This window comes from Eleutherodactylus coqui, chromosome 7 (assembly GCF_035609145.1).
Source record: "Eleutherodactylus coqui strain aEleCoq1 chromosome 7, aEleCoq1.hap1, whole genome shotgun sequence".
NCBI lineage: Eukaryota > Metazoa > Chordata > Amphibia > Anura > Eleutherodactylidae > Eleutherodactylus > Eleutherodactylus coqui.
Genome location: NC_089843.1, coordinates 44,990,120 through 45,006,689, shown reverse-complemented (window position 1 = coordinate 45,006,689; position 16,570 = coordinate 44,990,120).

Genomic DNA, 16,570 nt, shown 5'->3' with positions numbered 1-16,570 from the left:
ATTCAAAGATGAACAACTGTCTGTTTACACTGAGAGTGAGTTGCTCACTAGTCATTTAGTTTCAGTGAGCCAAGACAAAGCCACTAGAAAAAGAAAGTTGTGCCAGCAGTACCAGGAATATACCCATTGATGGACAGGCAGCAAGATGCAATAGCCAGATGGGAGTCCAAACCCAATCTCCCTGAAGAAATCCACGTGATAAAGAAAGAGATTCTGGCAGCATATAGGGGTGCTGTATAAATTGTAGTTTTATTCTCCCATTACAAATGAAGGCAGCGACGTTTCGGACGTGAGGCCTTTCTCAAGCTTGTGTGACAGTTGGGTAGAGGGAGAACCATAAGGGGCATTATCAGAGGTGTAACTTGAAACTTCTGGGCCCCAATGCAAAATCTGTAATAGGGCCCCCAATTACAATGCTTTATTTATACTACTAGCCTTACTATATGGAGAAAAGAGATCTTACGGGCCCCCCAAGGGTCCTGGGCTCAGGAGCAACTGCATCCCCTGCATCCCCTATAGTTACCCCCCAGGCATCATGTGTGACAGGGGGGCAGAGGGAGAACTATATGGGGCATAATATGTGACAAGGGTAGAGAGTAAACTACAAAGAGCATCATGTTTGATGAAGGGTGAGGGGGAAAAATATAAGAGAGGGACAAAAGCAGCATTCTGTATGACAAGACAGATGGAGAACTAAGAGGGGGCATCCTGTGTGATGAGGGAGGAAGGAAAAATCATAAAGGGCATTCCATGTGGGAAGGAATTTAAATACATCAATGTATCCCTGAAAAAGCCATTAAAGCTGCTAAAAGTGATGGAAAACACTGGGCCATGAAGTGAGGGTGCAGTGGATGGGGAATTTGCCACAAGGTATAAGGACCCTCTGTGATTAGCTTTATCTACAGCCAATATGAACTAAACTAGTATATTATGATTATGAGGCTTTATCTACAGACCCTTATATCATGAGTGTATAATAAGGCTTTATCCCCCCAGCTTTTATGTCACAAAGCTATTTAACCAGGCCCCCACCTTTTCTATTTACAACAGTACAGAGATCACACATCCCCAGCCTTTATGTCACAAAACTACTTAATGAGACCCCCAAACAGTGTATAGAGATCACGCAGTAGCCTGATGCAAAGTTTAAAAAAAGCTTTATTGAACGCATGTACGAATACATAAAACAAAAGAAAAATATGGTTATAGAATTAATACATAAATGTCACTCATATAGTTGCAGGGGTAATACATACATAATTATCTTAAATATATCATATAAAGTAAAGCATTTGTACAAAGTTAAATATAGCCCATAAGAGTCTTTTGATATGCAATGTGCAGTCATCAATGTTTTTACAAGTAATAGTCCAATAAAGGGTCTTTTTCTTACAATTCCAATGCGGCCAATGCAGTGACCAAATAATCCATTTTTAATTCATCCATTTGCTCTCACATTCGGGGGGTCAGCAATAACCGTAGAAGGTATATTAATCTCCCCCAGGGCATGCATGAAGGTGGTCCATCTCAAAGGTAGAGACTTTTGCCATCGCTGTGAGTTTGTGTCATATGGAGGATCAAGCCCAGTATACTGGATCTGGTGATTGCACTTTCCTTGTAGACAAATTCCCCTTTAGCATTCCACGTTCTAACTTTCCTGCTCAGCATCAGCCTGTGTAGCAAAAGCGCGGCATCGGGCTTTAATCCTGGGGCCTAATCGCTTTGTTGTAAAACAGCAGCCACATAAGCATCGTGGCGCTCTCTATCTGTCTTTCGCGGAGCGGACACTGCTGGGCTAGCGTATCTAGTTCATAGTTTCATAAACCATGGCTTAGAAGGCTGTATAAAGTTATGAGCTTGTCAGCTTACCGAACCAGAATGGTACATTTTCTGTGCTATGCTAATGAGTGTAGTGTCTATAGATGTGAATGGTGAATGAGGGGTGAAGAAAAAAAAGATTTCTAAAGCAGGAAATAAGCCCAATTAGGCACGCATGTGCCATTCATCCTGGCTGACATCCAGGTTGGAACAGATGATTTAAAGAAACTATTTGTTACAGCTGGACATTATATTAAAACTTTTAACAGATGGCCGGATGATTTAATGAGGCAGAATAAGGATATTCGATTTCTGAAAAAAGTTTGCTCAAAGACGTAAAGGAATACATCTCTGGCTATACGCGCAATGCACTCTACAGCTGCTGTTTATGATTGATATATTGTGCTTTACAAACGCTGCCACTAATCGATCATTTGATTTAAAATTGTTACTAATAAAATGCAATGCTTTTTTATAAAACACCCGCCTACCAATTTAATAAAAATACACAATAATGACCACAGGAAGCACTAAGTGTATCTTGTAATTGATTATTCTGATATGCATACGTGCAGCAGTTTCTTTGTAAAAAGTTTATAAACTCCTTTGGAAATAACTCGCTTGTGGGAGGTAATCTGTAGCTGTCAAAAAATAGGGCTTTCTCATCATCTCACAAGACGATTAATACCCAATGGCTTTCTTGCTTACTGGAATCGTCTGTGTTTAAAACGTAGACGAGCGTATTTTGAGTTACAATGTAGCATTCAAGAAATAGCAGGGAAATACGCCCGCAAATAAACATTCGGTATAAGGATCGATTTCAAAAGATTTGTAAGCTATAGCGCGTTAATAATTAGTTGTAATTGTACAGGACTTTTCTTCTGTGGGTTATTTCTGGAATAGCTGGATTGACAGCGTATACTATTATATTTACAGTATGAGGCGTAGGGACAGCAAATCTTATTTCTGCATGTAGGTTTCCCGTTTTAAAGAGGGGGATGAGTGTTCCTACTTCCTGGTCCGGAGAAAAGTCAAAAGAAAAAAACATATATCCATGAATGAATTCTTCTCTATCAATGGCTATGGCGTTATTCGATCTCAATTTGCCAGATATATGCACGAGAGCCATGTATTCTCTAATGTGTATTTCAGTGTCAAAATTAGACTGAAAAGGCCTGGTTGAGATCTGTTCTCCGTCCAGATACAAAGACACAAAATTGATATAATAATGGTTAAAGCATAGACGGTTCTTCTGATATGACCCACTAAAGGCTTCATTATCAGGAAATCCTCATATCACTGTTTTAGGAATCTGTCCCAGGAACAAATTTTCATGGTTTGTAATTCTCGTTCCCGCAGGTATGCTGTATACTTTCAAGCACACTCTATCAAGAATGTATTTAGCCGTAGACAAAAGAAGGGCTTTGCTGTGGCCTATTCTGACAGCCAGTGACATTTCTACTCTTTTCACAAAAAGGGATGCTCATGCGATTAGAATTTTAAATGGGTCAGATTCTGAAAGAGTCTTTATTTCTGGTCAGTTTTATCATAAGATCCAAGCTGTTCAATATGAGCTTTGGCTGATTAACTATGTCCCCATAAATAGGGCCTAAAAGCTCTACAGATGTCGAACGGAGTGTTGCCTGATTCCTTTTGGTGAAGCCTAAGTTGCCACCGTCGAGAGTCCTTTCATGATCATGACTGGCTGTGTCTTTGTAGAACAGGCCGGTCGTAAATTGCAATGATAGTGTTTGAGAACTGTAATTTAAAATAGTCTCAATATACGCTCTATAACTATAAAGATTACACCAATTGTGAGATAAGCCAATCACCCAACGTGATGTCCCCTTGATTGAAAAGCGTTGCTATAGGATAATTAATAAATCCCACACGGATACCGTCAGGGATGGCCGAGTTATCTTGTTTCACTACGTGACAGGTTAGATGCAGGAGAGTATTATTTAATTCGTAATATTTCCCGCTGTCTGATATGAAAAATTCCCGGGGGGATTTATGAGTGACAGCCGCTATAGGCTGGACTTCAACAAATAGCAATTTTTCGATACTCATTTGTGTGTGAGATATGGTGAAAATATCCAATTCAGATTTGGTGCATTCTACAGATCCGTTTTATATGAAAGCCATGTTAGAAAATTAGAAGATGTCGTTTGCTGAGTGTCTAGCGGGTTTCTCACGTTGTCGTCTTTTGCGCAAAGCAATGTTATCCATGGACATCGGGTGAAATGTTGCTGTGACATGCCTTTTTCTTGTATAGGTATTTGTCACAACGTGAACAATGTTCGAGCCACGCTGATCTTGCTGGGGCTAATTGATCCGGTCTATAAAAACTGTAGAGATGGTTGTGATGGCGTCTTTAGCGATGTTTTTGACAGCCGTTTTTACATGCGGTTTTACTAATTCTAAGCCTTTTCGGAAAAGAGGAACATCTCTTCTAAAAAGTTGGCTAAATATACCAGCTTGGCCCGCCCCATACATGTATTCGTCGCCACGAAAACCTTCCAATCTATAACCCAATTAAGCAATATAATATCTTGCATACATGGCGGAGTCACCGCAAACCCTTTGAGACAGCATTTTTAATGTGACAATTCATTGCACAGTGCAAAGTGTAATCATACTAAGCTTTTTCCATACTTGAATTGTACAGGCATGCCCTGGTTAGATAAAATGGAAATTGTAATGGAGTCAAAACATTGTTTGCACAATGGTACGTAAACCAGGCGGATGTAGTGCAATGTGACAATATCGCTATTTTTACTGCTGATTTTGACGGTTCTTAGAAGCTGAACAAAGCTATCGCCAACAAACTGATGCTGGATGATATCGGTGTAAACAAATAACGTGTAAAACCCCACATTTATGTCGGCGTATTGTTTCCTTTTTTCGGGCATATCACCACCGCTTATGTCTTGGCGCAAACTGTGTCGTTGGCGAATTGGTAACTGTAATGATTCTTTTTACATTAATGATGAGAGATGAGTGAGCACCCAAATCTCTCTCTCTCTCCCTCTCTCCCTTCTCCCTAACACCACATTCGCAATTTTAAAATCTGATTTAAACGTTCAATAAAGCCTTCACCGGGTTTGTGTGGATTATAAAGTCGTGATGTAAGCTTATTTGGTAGACACAGGAGTGAAAAATATGTTTCAAACTAGAGTGAATCTCTATATTTGGCATTGTACAGGGTTTGAAATCGTTTTGTGGACTGAGAAATATTGAATGTCTCCAGAAAAGTTAAACTTTCAATGGGTTTAAACAGTTCCAAATTTTAGGTATTTTAAAGGGTCCATTTGCTAACAGGAAAATTCTGATCCCGTGCCATCCATTATGTCCTGTCACGTTAAGGAGTTAACACTAGAGATGAGCGAATGTACTCGTCTGAGCTTGATGCTCGCTCGAGTATTAGGGTACTCGAGATGCTCGTTACTCGAGACGAGCACCACGCGGTACTCGAGTCAATTTCATTTCCTTCCCTGCATGTTTTGCGCCATTTTCTGGCCAATAGACATGCAGGGAAGGCATTACAACTTCCTCCTGTGATGTCCCAGCCCTATCCCACCCCCCTGCAGTGAGTGGCTGGTGAGATCAAGTGACCGTCGAGTACTTAAAGCGGTCCCGCCCGCGGCTCGCCTCAGACACACGCTGGCAGAGATTAGGGAAGGTGCTGTTGCTCATTCAGGCATAGTGTTAGCGTCTTCAAGAACCCCAAGGGTCCTTCTTAGGGCCACATCTGACCGTGTGCATTACTGTTGTGGCTGCTGGGAGCAGTTTTGCACCAAAATATTTTTTTTTCATCTCGGGCTCTGTAGGCTCTTACAGCTATAGCGTTCTCAGTCTGCAGTCAATTATACAGAGTATAGGGGCAGTACTGGTGAGGCAGGGACAGTGGTAGTGTAGAATCCTGTCTACAAGAACCCCAACGGTCCTTCTTAGGGCTACTTATGACCGTGTGCATTACTGTTGTGGCTGCTGGGAGCAGTTTTGCACCGATTTTTTTTCATCTTGGGCTTTGCAGACTATTTTTTTCTCAGTCTGCAGTCAATTATACAGAGTAAATGGGCAGTACTGGTGGGGCAGGGACAGTGGTAGTGTAGAATCCTGTCAACAAGTACCCCCAAAAAGCTCCTTCTTAGGGCGACCTGTGACCGTGTGCATTTTATTGCGGGGCTGCTGGGAGTTGCCTCACTATTACCCAGCTAGGCCTTTTTGCAGCCTTGCGTATCATTTTTTTGGGACTGCAGTGTGCGTTACATAACCGCTGTGAGCCTCCAACTGCAGGCCAATAATTGCATATTTTTTTACACCACTCTGTGTGTGCCTGCAAATTCACGCACAGCGTGCGACGTCAGCCCCTGTTAGAGGGAAAGACATATACGCGCTCTCTAGGCTGTTAGCTTTTTCAAAAAAATTAGAAAGAAACGCTCCTACTTAGGGCTACCTGTGACCGTGTGCATTATACTGCGTCGCTGCTGGAAGTTGCCTCACTATTACCAGCTAGGCCTTTTTGCAGCCTTGCGTACAATTTTTTTGAGAATGCAGTGTGCGTTACATAACTGCTGTCAGCCTCCAACTGCACGCCAATAATTGCATAATTATTCAGACCGCTCTGTGTCTGCTCTGTTCGTATTCCACTATGCTGAGGGGTAGGGGAAGACATAGTGGATTTGCAGCTGGCTGCTGCGGGATTGGGAGAGAGGCAAGTTTCTGGGGTCCCCAGCTTCATATCACAATTTTTGGGTCCACGTGGTAGACCTTTATTACAAACTGAGCAGTGTGAGCAGGTCCTGTCGTGGATGGCAGAAAATGCAATTTATCGACCACCCAGTCTTCTACACCGTCCGCTACAACTCTGAATCCTCTCGCTGCTGCTCCTCCTTCCTCCCTGCCTCCTCATTCCATGAAAATGACACTTTCTGATGAGCAGACAGACTCCCAGGAACTGTTCTCGGGCCCCTGCCATGAGTGAGAAAAACTGGTTCCTCTCTCACCTGAGGAGTTTGTCGTGACTGATGCCCAACCTTTGGAAAGTTCCCGAAGTCCGGGGGATGAGGCTGGGGACTTCCGGCAACTGTCTCAAGAGCTTTCAGTGGGTGAGGAGGATGATGATGAGACACAGTTGTCTGTCAGTGAGGTAGTAGTAAGGGCAGTAAGTCCGAGGGAGGAGCGCACAAAGGATTCGGAGGAAGAGCAGCTGGACGATGAGGTGACTGACCCTACCTGGTTTGCTAAGCCTACTGAGTACAGAGCTTCAGAGGGGGGGAGGCAAGTGCAGCGGCAGGACAGGTTGGAAGAGGCAGTGGAATGGCCAGCGGTAGAGGCAGGGCCAGAGCAAAGAATCCACCAACTGTTTCCCAAAGCACCCCCTCACGCCAAGCCTCCGTGCAGAAGGCTAGGTGTTCAAAGGTGTAGATATTTTTAGTGAGAGTGCGGACAACCGACGAACAGTGGTGTGCAACCTGTGTCACACCAAGATCAGCCGGGAAGCCACTACTACGAGCCTCACCACCACCAGCATGCGCAGGCATATGATGGCCAAGCATCCCACAAGGTGCCCCAATCTGCCACACAGATCCAATCCCCATCCCAGGACACAGCCACGAGCGCCTCCCGGCCTGCATCCACACCCTCACCTCCACTGTCCTCCACCCCATCCAGCAATGTCTCTCAGCGCAGCGTTCAGCTGTCGCTAACACAAGCGTTGGAGCGAAAGCCTGGAGATGCTGCTGTAGAGGCTTGTGGAAACGGAGGCTTTCAAAAACATGATGGCGGCTTCGGTCCCCAGTCGCCACTATTTTTCCCGGTGTGCTGTTCCAGCCCTGCACAAGCACGTGTCCCGCAAAATTATACGTGCCCTCACCAAGGTGGTTACTGGGAAGGTCCACTTTACCACGGACATGTGGACAAGTACTAGTGGGCAGGGCCACTATATCTACCTGACGGCATATTGGGTGAATTTGGTGGAGGCTGGGACCGAGTCAGAGCCTGGGACCACTCACGTCCTACCCACACCCAGAATAGCTGGTCCTACCTTGGTGCTGGTATCTGCGGCAGTTTATGCCACCTCCTCTAAACCCTCCCCCTCCTCCTCCTCCTCCTACGCAACCTCTACTTTGCAATTAAGAAGTGTCAGGAGCACGTCGCCAGCAGTCGATATGGCGCGGCAGCACAGCGGTGGGCAAGCGTCAGCAGGCCATGCTGAAACTAATCAGCTTAGGTGACAAGGCACACGGCCCCCGAACAGTTGCAGGGTCTGACAGAGCAGACCGACCTCTGGCTTTCGCCGCTGAGCCTCCAAGCGGGCATGGTCGTGTGTGACAACGGCCATAACATGGTGGCGGCTCTGCAGCTCGGCAACCTTACACACATGCCATGCCTGGCCCACATCTTTAATTTGGTGGTTCAGCGCTTTCTGAAAAACTACCCACACTTGTCTGACCTGCTTGACAAGGTGCACCGCGTCTGCGCACATTTCCACAAGTCCAGCACAGACGCTGCCACCCTGAGGACCCTGCAACATCGGTTTAATCTGCCAGAGCACCGACTGCTGTGTGACGTGCCCACACGGTGGAATTCTACTCTCCACATGTTGGCCAGGCTGAATGAGCAGCGTAGAGCAATAGTGGAATACGAACTCCAACATGGGCGGCGTAGTCGGAGTCAGCCTCCCCAATTCTTTACCGAGGAGTGGGCCTGGATGGCAGACATCTGCCAGGTCCTCGGAAACTTTGAGGAGTCTACCCAGATGGTGAGCGGTGATGCTGCAATCATTAACGTTACCATCCTGCTGCTATGCCTGCTGATAAGTTCGCTGCAAAGCATAAAGGCTGGCGCTTTGCGGTTGTAACAGGAGACGGGGGTTGAGAGTATGTCGCTTGATAGCCAGACCACCCTCATGTCTATATCACAGCGTGTTTTGGAGAAGGAGGAGGATGGGGAGGAGCGGGAGGAGGAGGGGAAAGAGACAGCAGAGCACATTGCAGAGGGTACCCATGCTGCTTGCCTCTCATCCATTCAGCGTGTATGGCCTGAGGAGGAGGAGGATCCTGAAAGTCATCTTCCTAGTGAGGACAGCCATGTCTTGCGTACTGGTACCCTGGCACACATGGCTGACTTCATGTTAGGCTGCCTTTCTCGTGACCCTCACGTTAGACGCATTCTGGTCAACACGATTACTGGGTGTGCACCCTTCTCGACCCACGGTATAAGGAGAACCTTTCCACTCTCATTCCTGAAGAGGAAAGGGGTACGAGAGTGATGCAATACCACAGGGCCCTGGTGGACAAAATCTGATGGTAAACTTCCCATCTGACAGCGCTAGCGGCAGAATGCGCACTTCCGAGGGCCAAGTAGCAGGGGAGGTGGGGAAATCAGGCAGCATGTTCAGCGCAGGCAGTGGAACACTCTCCAAGGCCTTTGCCAGCTTTATGGCTCCCCAGCAAGACTGCGTCACCACTCCCCAGTCAAGGCTGAGTCAGAAGGAGCACGTAAAAAGATGGTGAGGGAGTACATAGCCGATCGTACCACCATCCTCCGTGATGCCTCAGCTCCATACAACTATTGGGTGTCAAAGCTGGACACGTGGCACGAACTTGCGCTGTATGCCCTGGATTTGCTTGCTTTCCCTGCCGCTAGCATCTTGTCAGAGAGGGTGTTTAGTGCAGCTGGGGGAATCATCACGGACAAGCGTACCCGCCTGTCAACTGCCAGTGCCGACATGCTTACACTCATAAAGATGAACAAAGCCTGGATTTCCACAGACTTCTCTTCTCCACCAGCGGAGAGCAGCGAAACATAAAGATTCTTTTCGCTGCACCGCAGATAAAAGCACTCTTCTCTATTACCGGGAAGACGGGGCATTTCTCTTTGTCAATCTGTCTCTGACATTAGTCCTCCTCCTGCTACTTCTCCTCCAGAAACAACATGTCATCGCGCTGAACGGACGATTTTTCTGCGGCCCAAAAGGCTTATCTACATCTACCAATTTTTTTGCAATTTTTCAAAGTTTCAAAAGTATTGAGACTGTAACATGAACCAATTTTTTCAACAGGGCTGCCTCCAGGCTCTGTTACAAATCAAGCAACAGTGAGCTGTATCTTTAAAAAAATGTTCATGGGTTTCACCTGCCCTCTCGGTTGAGAAATTTTTCAAAGGTACACTTGTACTCTTGGTACACTAATTTTTGGGGCCCACGCCTACACTCTTATCCAACTAATGTTTCTGGCCTTCGCTTACGCTCATGGTATCCCAATGTTTCAGAGGTTGGCCTATACTATTACTAGAGAAATGTTACTGGGGTCTGCCTGCCTATACTTTTGCTACAAGAAAGTTACAGGGGTCTGCCTATACTGCTGCCACTTAAATGTTACAGGCGTCTGCCTATACTGCTGTCACTTGAATGATACAGGGCTCTGCCTATACTTCTGCCACGTAAATGTTACAGTGGTCTTCCTATAGTGCTGCCACAAGGATGTAACTGGGGTCTGCCAATACTGCTGCCACGTTAATATTACAGGGGTCTGCGTATACTTCTGCTACAAAAATGTTACTGGGATCTGCCTATACTGCTGCCACGAACATTTTACAGTGGTATGCCTATACTGCTGCCACGTACATTTTACAGGGTTCTGCCTATAGTTCTACTACAGAAATGGTGCTGGGGTCTGCCTATACTGCTGCTACAGAACTGATACTGGGGTCTGCCTATACTGCTGCTACATAAATGTTACTGGGGTATGCCTATACTTCTGCCACATTAATGTTAAAGGGGTCTACCTATACTGCTGCCACTTAAATGTTACAGGAGTCTGCCTATACTTCTGCTACAAGAAAGTTACTGGGGTCTGCCTATACTTCTGCCACGTAAATGTTACTGTGGTTCTGCCTATACTTCTGGCACGTAAATGTTAGAGGGGTCTGCCTATACTTCTGCTACAGAAATGTTACAGGGGTTTGCCTATACTGTTACTACAGAAATGTTACTGGGGTCTCCCTAGACTTCTGCAACATAACTGTTACTGGGGTCAGCTTATACCTTTGCTACAGGAATATTACAGGGGTCTGTGTATACTATGGGTGCATTAAGTCTTCCCATCGCGGTGTTCTACCTATCTGGCCCCCAAAAAAACCAGACTGACTAGGGCATGGAGTGTGGGCCGAGGCCAACATGTATTTCCTCTCACTTAACCTCAGCTATCAGGGGCACTGCAATGGGATTTCTTTCTGTACCATCTTTGTGTTCCTGCTAGCCACCCATGCTGTGGGTGCACACAGACTTGCCATAGCGGAGTTGTACCTGCCTGGCACTTAAAAAAAAAAAAAAGAATGTCTAGGGCATGGAGTGTGGGCCGCAGCCCACATGTATTTCCTCTCATGTAACCTCAGCTATCCGGGGCACTGCAATGGGATTTCTTTCTGTACCATCTGTGTGTTCCTGCTAGCCACTCATGCTGTGGCTGCACACAGACTTGCCATAGCAGAGTTGTACCTGCCTGTCCCCAAAACACTGACAGACTTGAGTAGGGTGCAGAGTGCAGATGGTTTACCCCTTGCGTTGTTGATGAGGTATCCGACACCCAAACAGAATGAGTAGTGTGTGGACACATGGAGTACCCATTGCTATGTCACTTGCAGCGCCTTGGGCCACACAAGGTGTTTGCTGGGACAGAGGCTGACCCAGGGCCTGCTCACATACTTCCCACACCGAGTATTGCTGCATTGTGGAGATGTGTAGAAGTGCTAGGTTGGCAGCGGAGTCCCCTTTATGCCCACGTTTGCAGCTCCTAATGGAGGTGGCACAGGATTGGAATGAAGATCGAATGTCAATCTATTATCAATTCTCAACAGCATTGTGGGCTATCACCCACACTTTCAAAAAGGGTCGCTGCCTGGCCCTGCCAACCCTCTGCAGTGTGTGCCTCTGGTTCCTCCTCATGGCAGACGCACTTATAAATAGATATGAGAGTGATGTGGTTATGAAGCCAGCGTGTGGCATGAGGGCAGCTGAAGGCTGCGTAGGGACACTTTTGTGTGCGCTGCGGACGCAGGGTCGTGCGGAGGGGTTGGGCGGCATGTAACCCAGGAGAAGACGCAACGGTGTATTCCGCAGGCAGTGATTGTGCTTGGTTGGAGGTAATGTGGTGCTTAGCTAAGGTGTGCCTTGCTAATGAGTGTTTGTCCGAAGTAAAAATTGCTAGGGACGGGGGGGGGGGGGGGCACTCTTGCCGCTATTGTGGAACCTGAGATGCAGCCCTACATGTTTCCCCTCGCCTGCCCTATCTGTTTCTGTGTCGTTTCCATCAATTTCGTAGGTTTTGCAGATTTACACAAATGAAAACCTTAGCGAGCATCGGTCACATACAAAAATGCTCGAGTCGCCGATTGACTTCAATGGGGTTCGTTACTCGAAACAAACTCTCGAGCATCGCGGAAAGCTCGACTCGAGCAACGAGCACCCGAACCTTTTGGTGCTCGCTCATCTCTAGTGTTGACCTGTTACAACAGTTTGGTTGGACTTACAAACTTCGAGGGTCGTAATTACAACTTTCACCCAAATAACCTTCACATTTAAGGTTTCTACCCACTAGCGGTTTTTTAACACTGCGATATCGCTGCGTTTTTTCCAATGGGACTTTCTAATGTTAAAATTGCATCGCACAAAAATCGCAAATGCACAAACTTGCAATTTTTGTGTGATGCTATTTTAACATTAGAAAGTCCTATTAAAAAAAAAGCGTTGCGTTAAAAAAAAAGTGGGTAAAGGGTAAAAGCCCTTAGGTAAAAGTATAAAAACAGACTTAAAGGTAACCTTACATTCTCTTCCACCTTCCACCTAATTGATTCTTCCAAGACACGGTTATGAAGTGAAGTGGCGGGCAAGGCAGCAAACTGAATTTTTGCACCTGGCCCACAAGCCTTTAGCTACGTCACTGATTCTGCTAGCTGTGAAAGCACCCCAGTGCATGGGAAATTTTCCATCAGGTACAAAGACCCTCTGAAATCAGCTTCTCACCATGGGACCTGCAGACAAAAATTATTCTTTAACTCATGATGCACAGACTGAGAACTCAGTCTACTGAATCAATAATCCGTTTATTTGCTCATCTTTAGTCAGCAGGATGTGTGATGTTTAGCTACTTACCAGTCAGGTTTTCTGTATCTTGACAAAGTAAAACAAATATCATGTGTCTTACAGTATGTGTTAGCTACAAAGCAGCAAACATGTGAATTGTTGATTCAGTCGTAAACCGTATATTAGCCTCTGGCTCTAGTCAGCAGTACAGGAGAACCTTAAAGGTAAGGCTGCATGTAGAATCAATATTAGCATACTTAAAACTACCGATATCTAGAAAAAATGCAAAAATAAAAAAAAGAAATCATACAACATAAAAATGCATACATATTAAAGAAGTAATCAAAGATTTTTTTTTAAATTAATCGATTCAAAGAAATAAACCAGGGTTATGATTGTCCACAATGTATTAGTATTACCGTTTTTACATTTGCAAGTTGTAACCACAGGTTATCAAGTTACCCAGCAGTATGGCATTTCACGTCCTTCATGGAAATGATGTGGCGCACTTCCAATCCTGTCCATAACCACTTTGAATATTGATGTTATTGGTGGGTGGACAGAACAAGAGTGAGAAGGCAATACTACACATTCACACTCACAGCCTATGTTGTGTAAATACTGTTTTCGTAATTCCTACTGAAGTGAATGGGAGTTAAGTTGACAATATAGAACAATATGCTGAGCTGTTTCTGTAGCTCCTGTGTTACGTAATTCTCATTCCTTCAGTGAGAGTTATTATTATGGAAACTGCATATGGCTGCTGCCTTAGTTGTTCCCTTTACAGGGTCTCAATGCATTGGGTTGTGGCATACAGTACTGCAAATTAGGTCTAGAATGGAAGGGACACTATGAGGGGGAGAAGCTGCCTGTGGCAAAGAATGGGTTTTCCTTAGGGTAGCTTCACTCGAACGTGTGTGTACATATGTGCGTACATAGGTGTGCACCCATGTACGCACAAAAACACGCGTGAATGAAGGTCCGTGCATTGCCTTCAATGGAGCCACGGCTGCTGCCGGCATATCCATTGAAGGCAATGGTCTGCCGCCACCCCTTATTTGTTTTTCAAGGAAGAGCTTTAAATATAAGCTCTTCCCTGAAAAATAAGCCAAACTAGCATAAAATTTTAAAAAATATATATTTATACTTACCTTTCTGCTGCTGCCGTGTCCCAAGCAGGGATGAAGAACACATCTGCCACATGCAGTAGATATTTTCTTCATCGCCGCGGGGAATGAAGAATTCCCTGCTGTACCTGTCACAATTGTGATGGATGCAGCAAAGGAATTCTTTAACCCCACGGGGAATAAAGAATTCCATGTGCAGCTGTCACAGATGACAGCTGCACTAGAGAATCCAGCTGCCGGCACCCCTTAATTGTTTTTCAGGGAAGGGCTTTAAATATAAAAAAAACACCACTCCCCTTTCTTCAGCTGCCGGGGCTCAGCCGCATTCTCTTTTCACTGTCCCCGGATCTGCACTGAAGTTCTTTCAGCAGACGGGGAATTAAAATCCCTGCCTGCTGAAAGAGCTGCTTCTGATTGGCTGAGGCGCTCAGCCAATCACAGGCAGCTTTCGCTGAATACATGACAGGCGATAGCTGGCTGTGATTGTCTGAGCGCCTACGCATATCAATACAACACAGATCAATTCTTTGGAGCCTTGGAATCTAAGAATTCCTATAATGGGGTATTTAAAGATCTGGATCGTAGCTGCAGAGAATTGAGCATTTGCTGCATGTCGCAGTTGAAAGTATCTGAGCAACTGCAAATGGGGGGTTTGCAACTTATCACATATCTGAGTATAAGAGATAAACACATTGGACTTATATATGTTTCCCAATTCTGTTTTCCTTAATCCCACCCAGTAATGGAGATCGGGTACCGAACTCCTAGCATGAAGGGAAGGGGGGGGGGGGGGGGGGAGTTGGTTATTCCATAGTAGAAGTTCCACTATAATGTCTTTGAAATGTTGAATGGATTTGGCCAAACACCGGACAGATGGGGTCAATTTATGCAGTGGGAGTAGATATTTAGCTCTATTGTGTTCTGGTCCTTCTACATAGCTTATTATGTTTTTTTTTCCCATTTACTGTTTCAGCTAGAAAATGATCTGTTACAAAAAATTATTTATTAGGAAACCATGATCTTATATTCCTCAGCTGCCCTGCCAGGTAATAAAGTTTGAGACATGGGAGGGCCATAACTGCCCGGCGTTAGGTCTTTGTAACATAGATAGTTTCACCTTTGCATAAGAAGAGCCCCACTGAGATAAAAGTAGTATGTATGGAATTCATAGAATGAAAGAAGTGTAGTGGGATCTTGACCGGCACTTGCTGCATGATGTATAGGCATTTAGGCTGCATTTACACTTTAATGAGTTATTCTTCCTACCATAGAAGGGTGATTTAGATCAGAGTTTGAGTTTGTTTCTAATTAAATTTTGTAGCGGGTCAATCGTTTCGGCCAAGGCATGTTCATGGTCACATACTATTATTATGCCTAAATATTTAAATTTAGATACCACAGGTAACGTATCTAGTCACACATGAGTCCATAATAGGGTTTTGCATTGTGAACGTTATTACAGATTTTTGCCAGTTAATATATAGGCCACAATATTAAGAGAATGTGTCAATAATATTCATGGCGTCGGGAAGTGATTTGTGTGGGTTTTGGAGAAAAAGTATCGTATCGTCTGCATAAAGTCCAACTCAACCCCTGTCATGGCAGGAGTGTCTCTTAGTCAGATAGCCAGAGCTTCAATGGCCTGAAAGAACAGAGCAGGGGATAATGGGAATCCCTGTCTAGTATCCCTAGAAGGAGGAAAGTTGTCAAAAGGAATGCCATTAACTTGAATGTTGGAATTTGGGAATTTATAAATAAGTTTATATTATTTATATATATATATATATATATATATATATATATATATATATATATATATATATATATATATATATGTGTGTGTGTGTGTGTGTGTGTATCACATAATAGGGGAGAGAGTTGCTCCATATATTTTGTATATTTTTGTTAAAGCTCTACAGGGAAACAATCCGATCGAGGGGATTTGTTTATGGCCATGTCAAGAATTGCTTGTCGCACTTCTTCTAGTGTAAATGGGGCATCTAGAAAGTTTATTTGGTCTGTTGTGAGCATTGGAAATGTAAGGTCGGCCAGGTATTCAAGAACTTCGGGTACCGTTTTATTATGAACGACTCTATATGGGTCACAGTAATATTCTTTAAATCTACCTGTGCACCTCCGAGATTTCTACTCCCTGTGTATTCCTAATTTTTAAGACTGCATTAGTCTGGCTATCTTGCTTGATTAAATTAGCTAGGAGATGGCTTGATTGATTCCCCATTTCTAAGTATCGCTGCTTAGGGCAAAAATGCTTCTGCTTAGTTTTGGTGTGTATTTGGTGTTTATATAGTCTCATTAGGCCTAACCAAGATATTTTATTGATTTCAGTGGGGTGGGATATATATTTTTTTTATCTGCTGCCACTCGTGGCTCTAATAAGGAGTCTGCATGAGAGTTGCTCTTTTTGAAATATGATATAGTGGAACTAAGGCAGCACTGAAGGTATGCTTTATGGGAAACCCATTTAAGGGTATGTTGGATAGTTTCTTCCAGAATTTGCAAACGTTGTAATAGCTCA